This window comes from Trachymyrmex septentrionalis, unplaced genomic scaffold (genome assembly GCF_001594115.1).
Source record: "Trachymyrmex septentrionalis isolate Tsep2-gDNA-1 unplaced genomic scaffold, Tsep1.0 scaffold40, whole genome shotgun sequence".
Classification (NCBI taxonomy): Eukaryota; Metazoa; Arthropoda; class Insecta; order Hymenoptera; family Formicidae; genus Trachymyrmex; species Trachymyrmex septentrionalis.
This window is the reverse complement of record NW_017305569.1, coordinates 4944958-4957157: the sequence shown is the minus strand read 5'-3', so window position 1 is coordinate 4957157 and position 12200 is coordinate 4944958. Positions and strand designations below refer to the sequence as shown.

General features: G+C 33.3%; 1 protein-coding gene across 1 annotated transcript in view; it reads left to right on the top strand.

Moving 5' to 3' along the window:
- The first annotated feature begins 4467 nt into the window (after positions 1 to 4467).
- Positions 4468 to 12200, top strand: part of LOC108751130 — a 59073-nt gene continuing 51340 nt past the window's right edge. Inside the window, exon 1 of the mRNA XM_018491167.1 lies at positions 4468 to 4949. The gene's annotated coding sequence lies outside the window, so the exon portion shown is untranslated. The remainder of the gene's footprint in view (positions 4950 to 12200) is intronic.

The window sequence follows — 12200 nt, the reverse complement described above, 5'->3', positions numbered from 1 at the left end:
GAGCATATTCGTGTGAATGAAGATCCAAAGTCCATTCGCGAAACGTTAGGAGGGATCGGTTTTACAAAAGTCATCTACTCGCAAGATCTTAGAAAATTCCATGAAAATTCTGCTGTTCTGAGAAATCGCGTTACCTACATCTTACATTATCAAAATGTTCAGAGAAAGTCTTGGCGTGAAGAGCTTAAATTTTATACTTGCGCAAGCTATAAAAGAAACTTTTGTTTTACATCAAAGAATGTTATTTTTTAAATACTAAAAACTACATTCTTTCTTTATTTGTTGTAAAGAACTAATTAAAGAAGTAAAGAAACGTGTTTATGTCAAAAAATCTTATTTTGTAAAATTTTTTAATGCTGAAAGCTATATTCTCTTTTGTGAGATCTTTACAAGATGTAGCATGAAAGATATAATTAACATTACGTAATGAACAGACATCTGTCGTTGTCATCTGTCTCTCGATTAATTTGAGGAGTCTCCTAAATGAGCACCTGCGGAGTGTAAGCACCGACTCAAATGCGTTATCGATTTTGCCTACATAAATCAAGTAGCGAGATTGCATGAACTGACAATTCACTTGTCGATGCTCGTCAAATTATTCGCTTCACAATTCACATGATGCACAAATCGAATTTGCATATTTACGAGTCGACAAAAAGCGAATTATTTTCTCGGTTCTACTTTTTATTATAAAAAAAAAATCAATGGTTACTAATTCTTGTAATGGTTCGTTTTTTTCGAGCTTTCTCACAAAAAAGAAACCAACGAAACTCTTATTTTATTGCCTTATGATTGCATCATTCTTTAAACAAAATTATACAAAAAATGTGACTTGTGCATTGAGGCTATAATCGATTAAGTTACGTTTCTCATGCTCACTGACGCCGCTTGCATTATAACATAGTTGCCAGTTTTGTCCGTAGAAAGTTAGCAAATAGAGCTCACGTAATCTTAGGTAAATGTAACAATAAGACGTGAAGCAACAAACACAATTTATTTTAATATATGTAAATATTTTAATGTTTTTCTTTGATGTTTTCAATTTTCACGAAAAAGATCACTAATATATATTCTTGACGAGATATTTGGTTTTAAAAAGTATCTTGTATAATGTAACGGGTATAATGAGAAATTTAGTTCGCAAAACCGAATTTCATGCGGAAGAGAACCATTAAACTTTTCGCCAACGCAATAACCTTAAGAGGGAAATTTTAGTACTATAATAATAATGATGTTTTAAGGGCTAAGGTCGTTCGTAAATTTTTACATCCACGTTATACTTCTTAATCGAAATTTATGATAAAAAATTTTAATAACTTTGAAAGCAATATTAAAACTTAAACTAATGTTGCTTAAATATTTTATATCTGATTATACTTAAAGAAAGAAATGATTATTACACATTAATAGTAATACTTTAATTTATCATTATATTTCAATAATAATAAAAATAATATTAAAATAATAATTCAAAATGATAAAATACCAGTAATAATTTAACTTCGTGATACAAAGTAGTACAAAGAATGTAGATCGGTGTGATTAGAATTGTAACAACACAGGACAATAAAAAAAATTTTCATCTATTATCCAAGTAGCAAGCTTATGTCATTTATCATTATTTTTAAAATGACATATTAAAGACCATTCTCTTATTGGTCGATTGGCCATTTGGAAGAATTTATCTATGGAAAAATGCGGGGCTATCTTTGATACGTTCCTGAAGTGCCATAAAGTTTGACCAAAAGGGTCATTTTGAATGTTAATTATTACTTTTAATTTTTAATAAATAAAACATAACTCCAGAGAATTCATTTTTTTTTAAATATAAATTATTAAGGATTCGATAAATACAAAAATTCGTGGTAAAATTTTTTGTTATACTACAGTGATAATAGAGACAATGATAAAAAATTTATTGTGAATAAATTAAAGAATCTTTGCATAACGTTAAAAAAATAACGTAATCGGCGAGGGCTATTCTTGAGAGTTTGAAGAGCAAGGTACATAAAACAGTATACCCGTAAACGGTTATATTGTAGATAAACATGATTTTCGGATTCGCAGTTTGTAACAGGAAGTCATATATTGTTGTAAATATGTAGCGGATTTTCGCGTTTTATCGCGCGCACGTACGATAAAGAGTGTATACATAACAGACGCGAGGAGGAAAAGTGCATTCTCTTGCCGTCACACATGGACCGGCAGCGATGTGATTTACGCAAAAAAATAAAAATCACGATAGCCTTGCATATCGCCGTGAAATGCGTTCGACATGCGGAATTCCGTGGAAAATTGAAAGCACAAGCTGAATAGTGATTCGGCAGTACAAAATTCAGATAATCTCTTTCTCTTTTTATAAATTTGCAGTTTCTACTTTTACAATTGTCGCACTTATAAAATAAAAATTTAAATTACGTGGTTAATAAAGTGATTAAAAAAAAAATTAAATTAGTTAAATTAATAAATTAATTATTTATCTCATGAATCAATCAAATTCATTATTTTATGATATCTTTATTAATTTTATGATATCTTTCCACTTTTGCCAAGCTGCGCTAATTTAAAAATTCGGAGCACACTGAAGTTTTTCTGCTGCTATTTTGCAATTCGCTCTTATTTAATAATTACGTTCCCAATACGAAACGAACAATTTTTCATTAAAGCAATTTATTTAATGGACAAGATTAACGTAATTCACGACTATTGTGCACGCGAAACAGTCATAAGAACGGTCATCGCCGTTTTGCTCATGGTTTCCGGAGTTATACGTGCCAATTTTCGAAGGCGAAGCTCGTAATGGGGGACAAGCATAACGGTGTACGTCACGCCGGCAGCTTTTGTATTTTTTTCGCGGTATCTGTACGTGTATATATCTACTTGCACAGATAATTACCATCTGCGCTCGCGGAAAAATACTGGGTAATATATAAACCTCCGTTTCGTCATGCCTCTTTGAAAATTGAAATTACGAGTAGCAATAATTCTTGTGCCAATTCTTCAATCAGTAGAAAAAATATGCAAACTACGAAATACTTGTTTGCGCAACATCGATCATATTTTACGACAATATTTTAATGAAAATATTATTACCTCTACATATACGAAGTGTATATTATTATTGACATAACAGGACGATTGTCTCCATTTTTTTACATGTCTGTTACGTTATTTAATATGATTAAATATACATTTAGATAATAATAATTTTTATGTCTGAGAACGTTAAATTATTCAAAAGCTTTATTTGCTGTAAATATTGTTTGTTATCTCTGTAAACATAATCGTTGGCACATTTAAAGACAATTATTTACTAAGGAAAATTTGGCAGCAAATAATAGATATTGCGCAATGTATTCGCGGTATTATCATGCTAGCGTGGATTTCCGCCTTTTACTACCAGAGTTTCACTCCTCCACATACAGATCGGTATACGCGAATATAATATGTGTATAACCAGTACGTGTGTACATGTTACATCTTGCTTTCATCGATCTTGTCATCTTCAGCAAGTGGTGAAAGAACTATGGCTCCGACCGCAATGTTTACCTTCATCATCATTTGCAAACTTGCAATAAAAAAAGTTGAAAGCGCGTGTATTAAAATTTTAGGAGACGTTATTTCTTGTGTACACCTATTACTCTGCGCTTATTTGGAGAACTTTTTTATGAAAAAAATTTATACTTCTCTTTTTATATTAGATTTTTCTTTTATTATATTATTATATTTTTGTATCTTTTATATTTTTATTTTATTATATGAATTTATGTTTCCAAAGATTCTCAAATGGACGCATTAATAAAATTATTACAAATTAAATAGCTTTTTTGCTATATAAAATTTTCTTTAAAATGTATAAACCATTTGTAACCTTTTCGTCGATATTCATTATCATTGCTCTTACACAGTGTTGACATTTTATTCTTTGTTTGAAAGTCTTATGAAAAATATTATGTATTATCAAATCCATCAAGACGCATTAAAATTGATAGATTTTGGTTGCACATAAAATATTATCTGAAATATGTGAACACATACATTTAAATCCCTTTCGCGAATTATTAATCACTGTTGATTCATTACTCTCGCGAATGTTAGCGACAAGAAATTACATATTTCAAAAAGAGCGACGTTAGTCTTGAACGCCACGTTCTACCGGATGTTTTCCGTCATATATCATTCGCGATGGAAGCTGGAATTAAGCATAACGCTGTTCGCGCAGATAATTTGAAAACGAGTTAAATATCTCGTTGGGGAGGGATGGGCACATCATTTTTTTTTCTGATCAAATCCCTCAATCGCTAGTTTACGATCGGTTCCTCGCGCGCTTCGAGAATGCGAATCGCGTTTTCGCCTTTTACTAGCGACGACGCATGCGCGGTCGTCTCAAAGGCATCAAAGCGTGCGCCGCTGTCTATACCTCTGCGCGAACCGCGGACGGTCAGTAACGCGCCGAGCGTCGTTTTGAGAGGGTGGTGTTATTTATTCGCTGATTGCGCTCACTTGGCGCTAAATCGGAGCAAAGCGGAGCACTCGCGCGGTACCTCGTCGCTCGTGTACCCCGCAGCGCGTGTTTTAATTTAATACTGTCTGCTTGACTTGACCTATCGGTGAATGCGCGAGCGTGGAGTTGTTACATAAATACTAAAAGTGTTAATTGTAAAAGAGAACGCGTCGTCATGGGTACCGTGTGTTGTGCCCCGCGGGTGTAAAGTTCGAATTGCGCTCAACGGACGAGGGGGATAAAGAAAGGCAAGCGACTGAGAAAAGACTGAGGATACACGACAGAGCGTGTTGGCTAGACCGCGAGGCGAAGTCTCGTCGTGGAGAAACACGAGGGAGAAACGAAGCCTTGAAGGGACGGGAAAGATAAAGGCGCATGGAGAGACGATAATGCGGAGCCGTTGCTTCCGTCTTCAGCGACAGGACGACGTTCGAATCCGCTCCTAGTAAGTGATAATAAACCACCAGGGATGTTTGCGGAGATAACAACTGCGTCGGATTTATGGGGATACGTCGTAGGGGGTTGCCCGCCCTTCGCAACTTCGACTCGAATTCTATTCGTATTCTCGCGATGCGCAAATCGTTTTCGCGTCAATATTCTATAATAATTGATCAACATGATAGTGAATTTATTTATTTTTTACATGGAAAAAATGGTTTTGCTGGAAGTATTTAAAATTTAATTCTCTAAATTGTAAGAATGAAATTTCTCTTTAAAAAGTGCAAATTGAGCCAGCTCTTGAAAAAGAGTGGCTTAATTTTCAATCTTTAAGAGTGAGACTTCTCTACTCAGAGTGAGATTCACTTTAAAAGTTTTAAAAAGTATATAGATATAGATTTGAAAATATGTTGAATCATCAAAATAATTATGTAGGTCAAACACGACGATAATGTTAGAAAAAGTTTTGACATTTACAACCAGTTTAAACGACCGCGCATAATTATTTTGATGATCTAATAAAATTTTATTTTTTAATGTATATTTAACTAACATTTTTTGGTACATTATAATCTTTTCTTTCCGTGTACGCGAAAGTTTAGTCATCAATTATGAAAATATTGCCTTGAAAATTTAATGATACTCTCGTGTCTTTTATCTTCTTTTATCGTATCATTTCCAACATCTGCTAGATTCATACAGAATGAATGGTGATAATATTCTTTTAAAAGTTTAATCTTTTCATGTACTCGCGGTTTCTTTTTAATTCAATGGACAATAAGTGAAATGGAAGTAATGAATAAGAAAAAATCGGGCACATTTATCACTTCGTAAAAAGGTAATTCTGCTTTCGTTATAAAAATTTTTTACGCAAATTTTCTTTATATATTCTTTCCAATTAAATGAAAAATCATGCCAAAGGCAATGCTGTATTACGTTCTGTTATGATTAAATATGATATATTATATTTGCTGTACGAACTCAAAAGCTGGTAAGCTAAAAAATTTTAAAATATAAACGTTTCACAGTTACACAGATGCTGATATCATATATCGATGAGTCACATCGATGAGTTTTATATTTACAAACAGTAACAAACAATGCTTGTTGTAACAATATAGATAATGTAGCCCACGGGAATATCAAATTTTAGAGCGAAAATTTTTTGTTTGAACGAGAATAGGATTACGAACGTACAAAAAGAGAATTATTTTAACGAATGAAAATATTAAACATGATAAAATGTATTAATTGATATTATTGAATTACATTACGTCTGCGATATAATCTCACAGACATATACATTACTGAGAGAGAACGCGATGACGTAATATCTCTCAAAATGTGGGAGTTGAAAGTAATCAGTCATTCACGCATCCTTTCGTATTTTTTCCATACCTGAGGAAAAGCTATCGATCATCACGAAAGAGAAAATTTATTCTCCATGTAATTAATAAACTTTCCTAAAGATCACATGAATCCATAATATCGGTATTGAACCTCTTTGTAAAGTTCATACTCTGTTATTCAAAGTTAAACGAGATGGGTCTTAATTCTATGAACGCCGCTTTACGTACATGGATTACTTTGGAATCTTTGCATCTTGAAGATAAGTTGCAAGTTGCAACTCTTCGTGATATTGAATAATTATAACTCTTAATTATAATTGCAACTCTTCGTGATATCGAATAATTATAACTGTTCGTTTGCTTAAGGCTATGGCACGCAAAAAATCTTAAGCAGTAACGTAAGCAATAAGCGAATCGTTTTGAATTTGTTATTGCTTACGTTATATATTGTCTTATGTTCTATACTGTGATTGACCGATTTATTTACTGCTTACGTCTTATTGCCTTACTTTTTTTCTGCTACTAATAGATTTTAACTGATCTAGTTCATCTAGTACTATAGCGATCGTAATTCTCATCTTTAATCAGGCGCCGTTTCGTCTGCATCAATTAAAGCAATTGTGAAGCGGTTGAGTGCTTCGTTATCCCTGATTTTCACGTAAGAACGACTATGCGCCGGTTCCATTGCTTTAAAGAGTTAAAAATAAGGCGTAGTCGTTTGAGGCGATCGACTGTAACTTAAACGGCACGTATATTTTATATATATATTATATATATACATACATATATCCAGAGAATTCTTTCGGACGTGACTTCTCAAATGTTGATTTCTTGAATCTCGACAATGACTTATGTCATTCGAAATATATGGCAGGTGTTATTTATAACATTTCATTCATGCGAACATCGGAAATGACATTTGCGAATTAGTTAAGTAGAAACAACAGTGAGACAAACAGTTTATTGTTGCATATTAAATTATTTGCTGTCCGATAAATTAAATGTAATTCAGTCACGATGCAGAATAACATGTGTTCCTGTCCGTCGCGTATTGTTTAACGCATTTTCGATTAGTTTACTTTTTTTATATTCACCCGTCTACGTGTCAGTAATTCAAAACGTTTTATTCGTATGTCGCAAATAAAGCTCTGAGTTAACTGTGTTGTTATGAATATGCGCGAGATTTGTTTGCGAATTACAATGTGGGAGCGATTCGTATCAGAGATCATGGATACGTTAAAGTACAGCTATACATCATGATACAAGATAAAAAACGCACATTATGAGTTAAGTCTAGATTACATTTTAAAACATTAGCATTAGGAAAACGCTATTCAATCATCTATCTGTTATATCATAATGTTTCTTTTAGATCGGTATTCACAGTCCGTTTTTATATTGCCAGACCGTTTAGGAAATGTTCTAAGATGCTAATACGGCCCTGTGATAGATCTAGTTTATAATATTTCAAGATTGCATCTAAGACAGTCTTGAATATAAGAACTGATATTACGAATACCGATCCTAATTATTTTTGAACAAAATTTATCGTGTCTTGATGTAGCGCGTGAATAAAGAAACAGAATAATAGAACGACTTTTTTTATTCTATATAAATTTATAGAAATATAAATGGTATCTACCTACAAGTTCCTTTTAATTCGCTAAAAAAATGAGACTTAATCTTTCGATGTCATCCCAAATGATGTTTTAATAACATCTTATTGACGTAAAAGATGTTATTAAGATGTGCTTTGACGTCACACATTTTGCTACTTGTGGAACACTAAGAGAACACACACTTGGATATGGTATCCAACTTAATTCGATTGTTTATAACTTTTATAAAAATGAACATTGTAAAATATTTGTTTAATCGAAACTCTAGACATTGAAGAACGTAACAATGCCAAGCAAATTTATGTTTCTTTATAATTAAAAAAGTTATAAGCAATGGAAGAAGCACTTGGAAAAGTATTGGAAAGAGAAAGACGAGATATATGCCGTACTCAGAATTAAATATAAATATACTGATTGTGAATATTACGAAACTATCGATTTTCATTTAACCACAAGCTTTCACAACAAGTTGATTAAACATCGGAATTTCTACTTTTAGATATATTAATGTTATAATAAGAGAACTGTATATTTTATTAATATTTAAAAAAGATATTACAACATCTTTAATTAAAATTGCATACAAAATTTAGTATATATATATATATATTTAATTTTATTATGGATTAATTTGTATTTTAATTAAGTTTAATTTTCAAGGCTGTTAATTTTAACTTAACACATAGTTAAAAAAAAGTTAATCTATTTAACTCTGATTTTATTAATATAAATAAAAATGTATAACGATAAAAAGATAAAAAACTTTGCGATACTGTTTACGATATTTGGTATGCAAGGATATTGATTTTTATGGTACATTTGTTAATTAGCAAATTCCGAAATTCGTGCAGTGGCAGCGCAACATATTTATACAAAGGCATGCTCGTTAACTACATTTCGGCGTTAATTACATTTACAGTTTTTGATTACGGCTAATTTGTACCTCTCCATGCTGCAAAAACGAATCTACTTTCAAAATGCCGTTCATTGAAATGCATGAAGCATTGCGACGGTGAATTTGCGCGGGTCGACTCCGCAAACTCACAACAAGAGCTGTTGACTGGCCGCTCTTGAAGTGCGAAATGAAATCAATTTGATTTTCCTTCATTAAGTAGAGATTCGATTTAGCAGATAAATTGACGGGGATTTAATGCAATGTTTCACAGGTAAGAATTTTCCATTGAAATTGCAACGCGATTTCAACGTAAAGACAGTTCTATTGAGGAAACTGTTCTTATCGAAGAATATAGAGATAATTTGCATAATTTCGCATTGTCTAACTCATCTCCAATTGAATGAATTTTCTTCTTTACCGGAATATAATTTTGCCGAACGGGATATGTAAAGTAATGTGAAATAGAATAACAGGAGATCGTTAATATTGTTTGTATACGGAAAGTTTACGATATTTTCACGTTCATTTAATCTCATTAATTTGACTGCAACCCCGCATCACTTATAAGAGACCTTTCCAAGAATCCGTAAAAGCTCGACGAATACTTAGAATTGCGTGTTGTATTATGTAATAATCCTTCGTCGTAGGTAAATCAGCTAAAGAAATTTCCTTTATACGAGTATCGCATATATCCATTACGCATTGTTGCATCACTATTTCTCTCGCAACACCGTTTCTCGAAGACAGTTCCTTTTTCTAGCGATAATACGTAAATCGATAAATGCATTTCATATTTTCATTCCGTTGATTTGATTTCGAATCTGCATGAGATAATTTGACAAATTAAATTCGTACAATGATATTAATTGAACGAACATTCATTACTTTGTAATCAGCAAGCTCGCGATACAATTTTGTACCAAACATTTGTTCTTCGTTAGTTTATTCTAGTGACTCTGGTAGATTCGTATTAACGACTAACTCAGTTATAATGCAATTTATTAAGTTACGATATATAACATTTAATTAGTATGGATATCGGGAAAATATGAAGTCAAATGGGGGGGGGGGGCATCCCTTCCCCTTCTTTAATATCAGTACATATTATCCATTATCGCGCGTTTAATCGTATTGCTTTCAGTTATAACGTTACACTGTTATTGCAGAATTGTTAGAATATTTCACCGTAATGATACGTAAGCTTTGCACGCACTCATTCTTTTTCGTCGTCTCATAAATAAGAGTGGCGCACGTGACCGCGGATTCCTATCACGCAATTATGCCCGTAGCTTTTCCTCGCTCATTTATCACCCACGCTTTTCGCACAAACGATTAGCTGGAAACGCTTAACACACGGTTAACCTTTGGGCATCAATAAAATGTAAAATGATTCCCAGATTATCCACTTTTCTTTTTCGAATCATCAAATCACACGTCCATTGTTCTTCTTTGGAATTCTAAGTGAGGAGGAAATGCGCACTATCTTTAAGACAAAGCTTCTGAACGACGTTGGAAAGTTTAAGAGGAAAACATCCGATCTCACTGTCCGTATGTGTTGCTTTTATTTTTCTCCGGAATGGAGCGTTCAAACAAGAACGTTTGAAAATCTAACTCGCAAATACAATAAAATCGTTTCTACCGCGGGCACAGCCTGCGTATTGTCGTTACTCGAAACGCTCAAAGCTTTGTAACGATTAATTAAATAATGAGTTCCGGCATTGCGGAATTTACAGTATAATTTCACTTCGTTATTTAATGCTAAAGCACGGCGTTGAAATTGCAATTCTAAAATGAGAATCTGTGCCAAGTAGAGGACGGCACTTCAATGACAATCGCAAAATGCGCAACGGTACATCGCAACAAATACCGCTATCTTGAATAGATTCTTGTATTATATTCGAATTTACTCTAAGTAAGTTTCTTTCCGATGGAATTTTGTGTATTGCTGCGAAAATATAAAAGGCTCTAGATGCGCCGGACCTGCAAGAATGACTCAGACGATTTCAAAGGAAGCTTGAGTCATGATTTATGAACAGTCTGCTCGAAGATTGCGCGATCGCGCCTGCCAGATTTTCCTCGTTTTTGTTTTTCTGCTGAGCTTTGCCTGTTGTCGATGCTGATTATCTGCATTTTAAAGCAGCACAGCATCGAGGATATATCTAGACATACAAAGCACTCGGATAGCAATTCACGATACGAGCTCCCAGTCGATATGAACAAAAGGAGGCACCTACAATCCAGTACGATAATAATGAAGCAACGAAAAAATAATACGATAACGTTGACTTTTTATTCTGAGCCACGACGGCGTTGAAACGCGCATCCGTGGCCAACACGAGTCTGCAAAATTACGTTAACTGAGGGAATGTATCCGCGCTGCATGCTAAGCACTTCCGCTGGCAGATTTTTATCTCTTCTCTCTCGCGCGCGTTTCGCTATCGAATAATCTCTGCAACTGCAAACTTCGGATTAATACAATATCCAGATTATTCCATTTTCAACATTCTCTCATTTCGGATCAATTTAGGAGAAATTTGCCTGAACGTTGCGACATTAATAACATTTAAATCGAATATTTGGGGAGATTTATTGTGTTTTAACTTCAAACGAGGTTCGCGTACAAAATAGGAATAGACAGATGTTCCGTTTAGACGTTTAACAAAAAGAATTGTCATAAATTCTAAATTTATTACACTTTACTATAAGAGATACGTGTATTCTTCCAAATATCAAAACTCAGAAATAAATTTTAACCCAGATATAAATTTCAGAGCTTGCTCTTTACACTGACGTCCATCTTCTGTTATTAAAAGTAGTACTTTATATGTTATGAATTTCTTTTATTATAAACGGAACATCTTATATTTTAAAGTGAATCGAAATCTTGCTTCAATATGATTTCTATTTGAAGATTAATGTTGTAGGCCTATTCCGACGTGTTTTCAGATAGTCGACTCCAAAGAAATTCTAAATGAGAGAAATCTAGGACACTAAGTATAGCCCATCTGTATACCAATATAAGTTTTAAAAACATTATTTATCAAATAATAAGAAATATTGTGATCGTTTTTGGCACAACAATTCTGACCCAAAGCAAGAGGAATCAACACAACTGTTTGCATTTTCAGACTACAATCATAATATATCACGATCGTTCGTTTCTGCTATTTGAATTTACAATGAGCGCTGTGGGAGAATCTAGGTTCTCAAGCTGGATTGACTATCAATCGATTTGCATATTGCGTCAATGCGAGAAGTGATTTTTTTTTTACCATACGATTTACTTTTTATCGGATTATTCTACACTGTCGAATAGCGAGATACTTCGACAGGACGGATCCGAAAGGACCGAAATCTTACGGTATCCAAATGTGTGTGTGTGTGTGTGTGTGTGT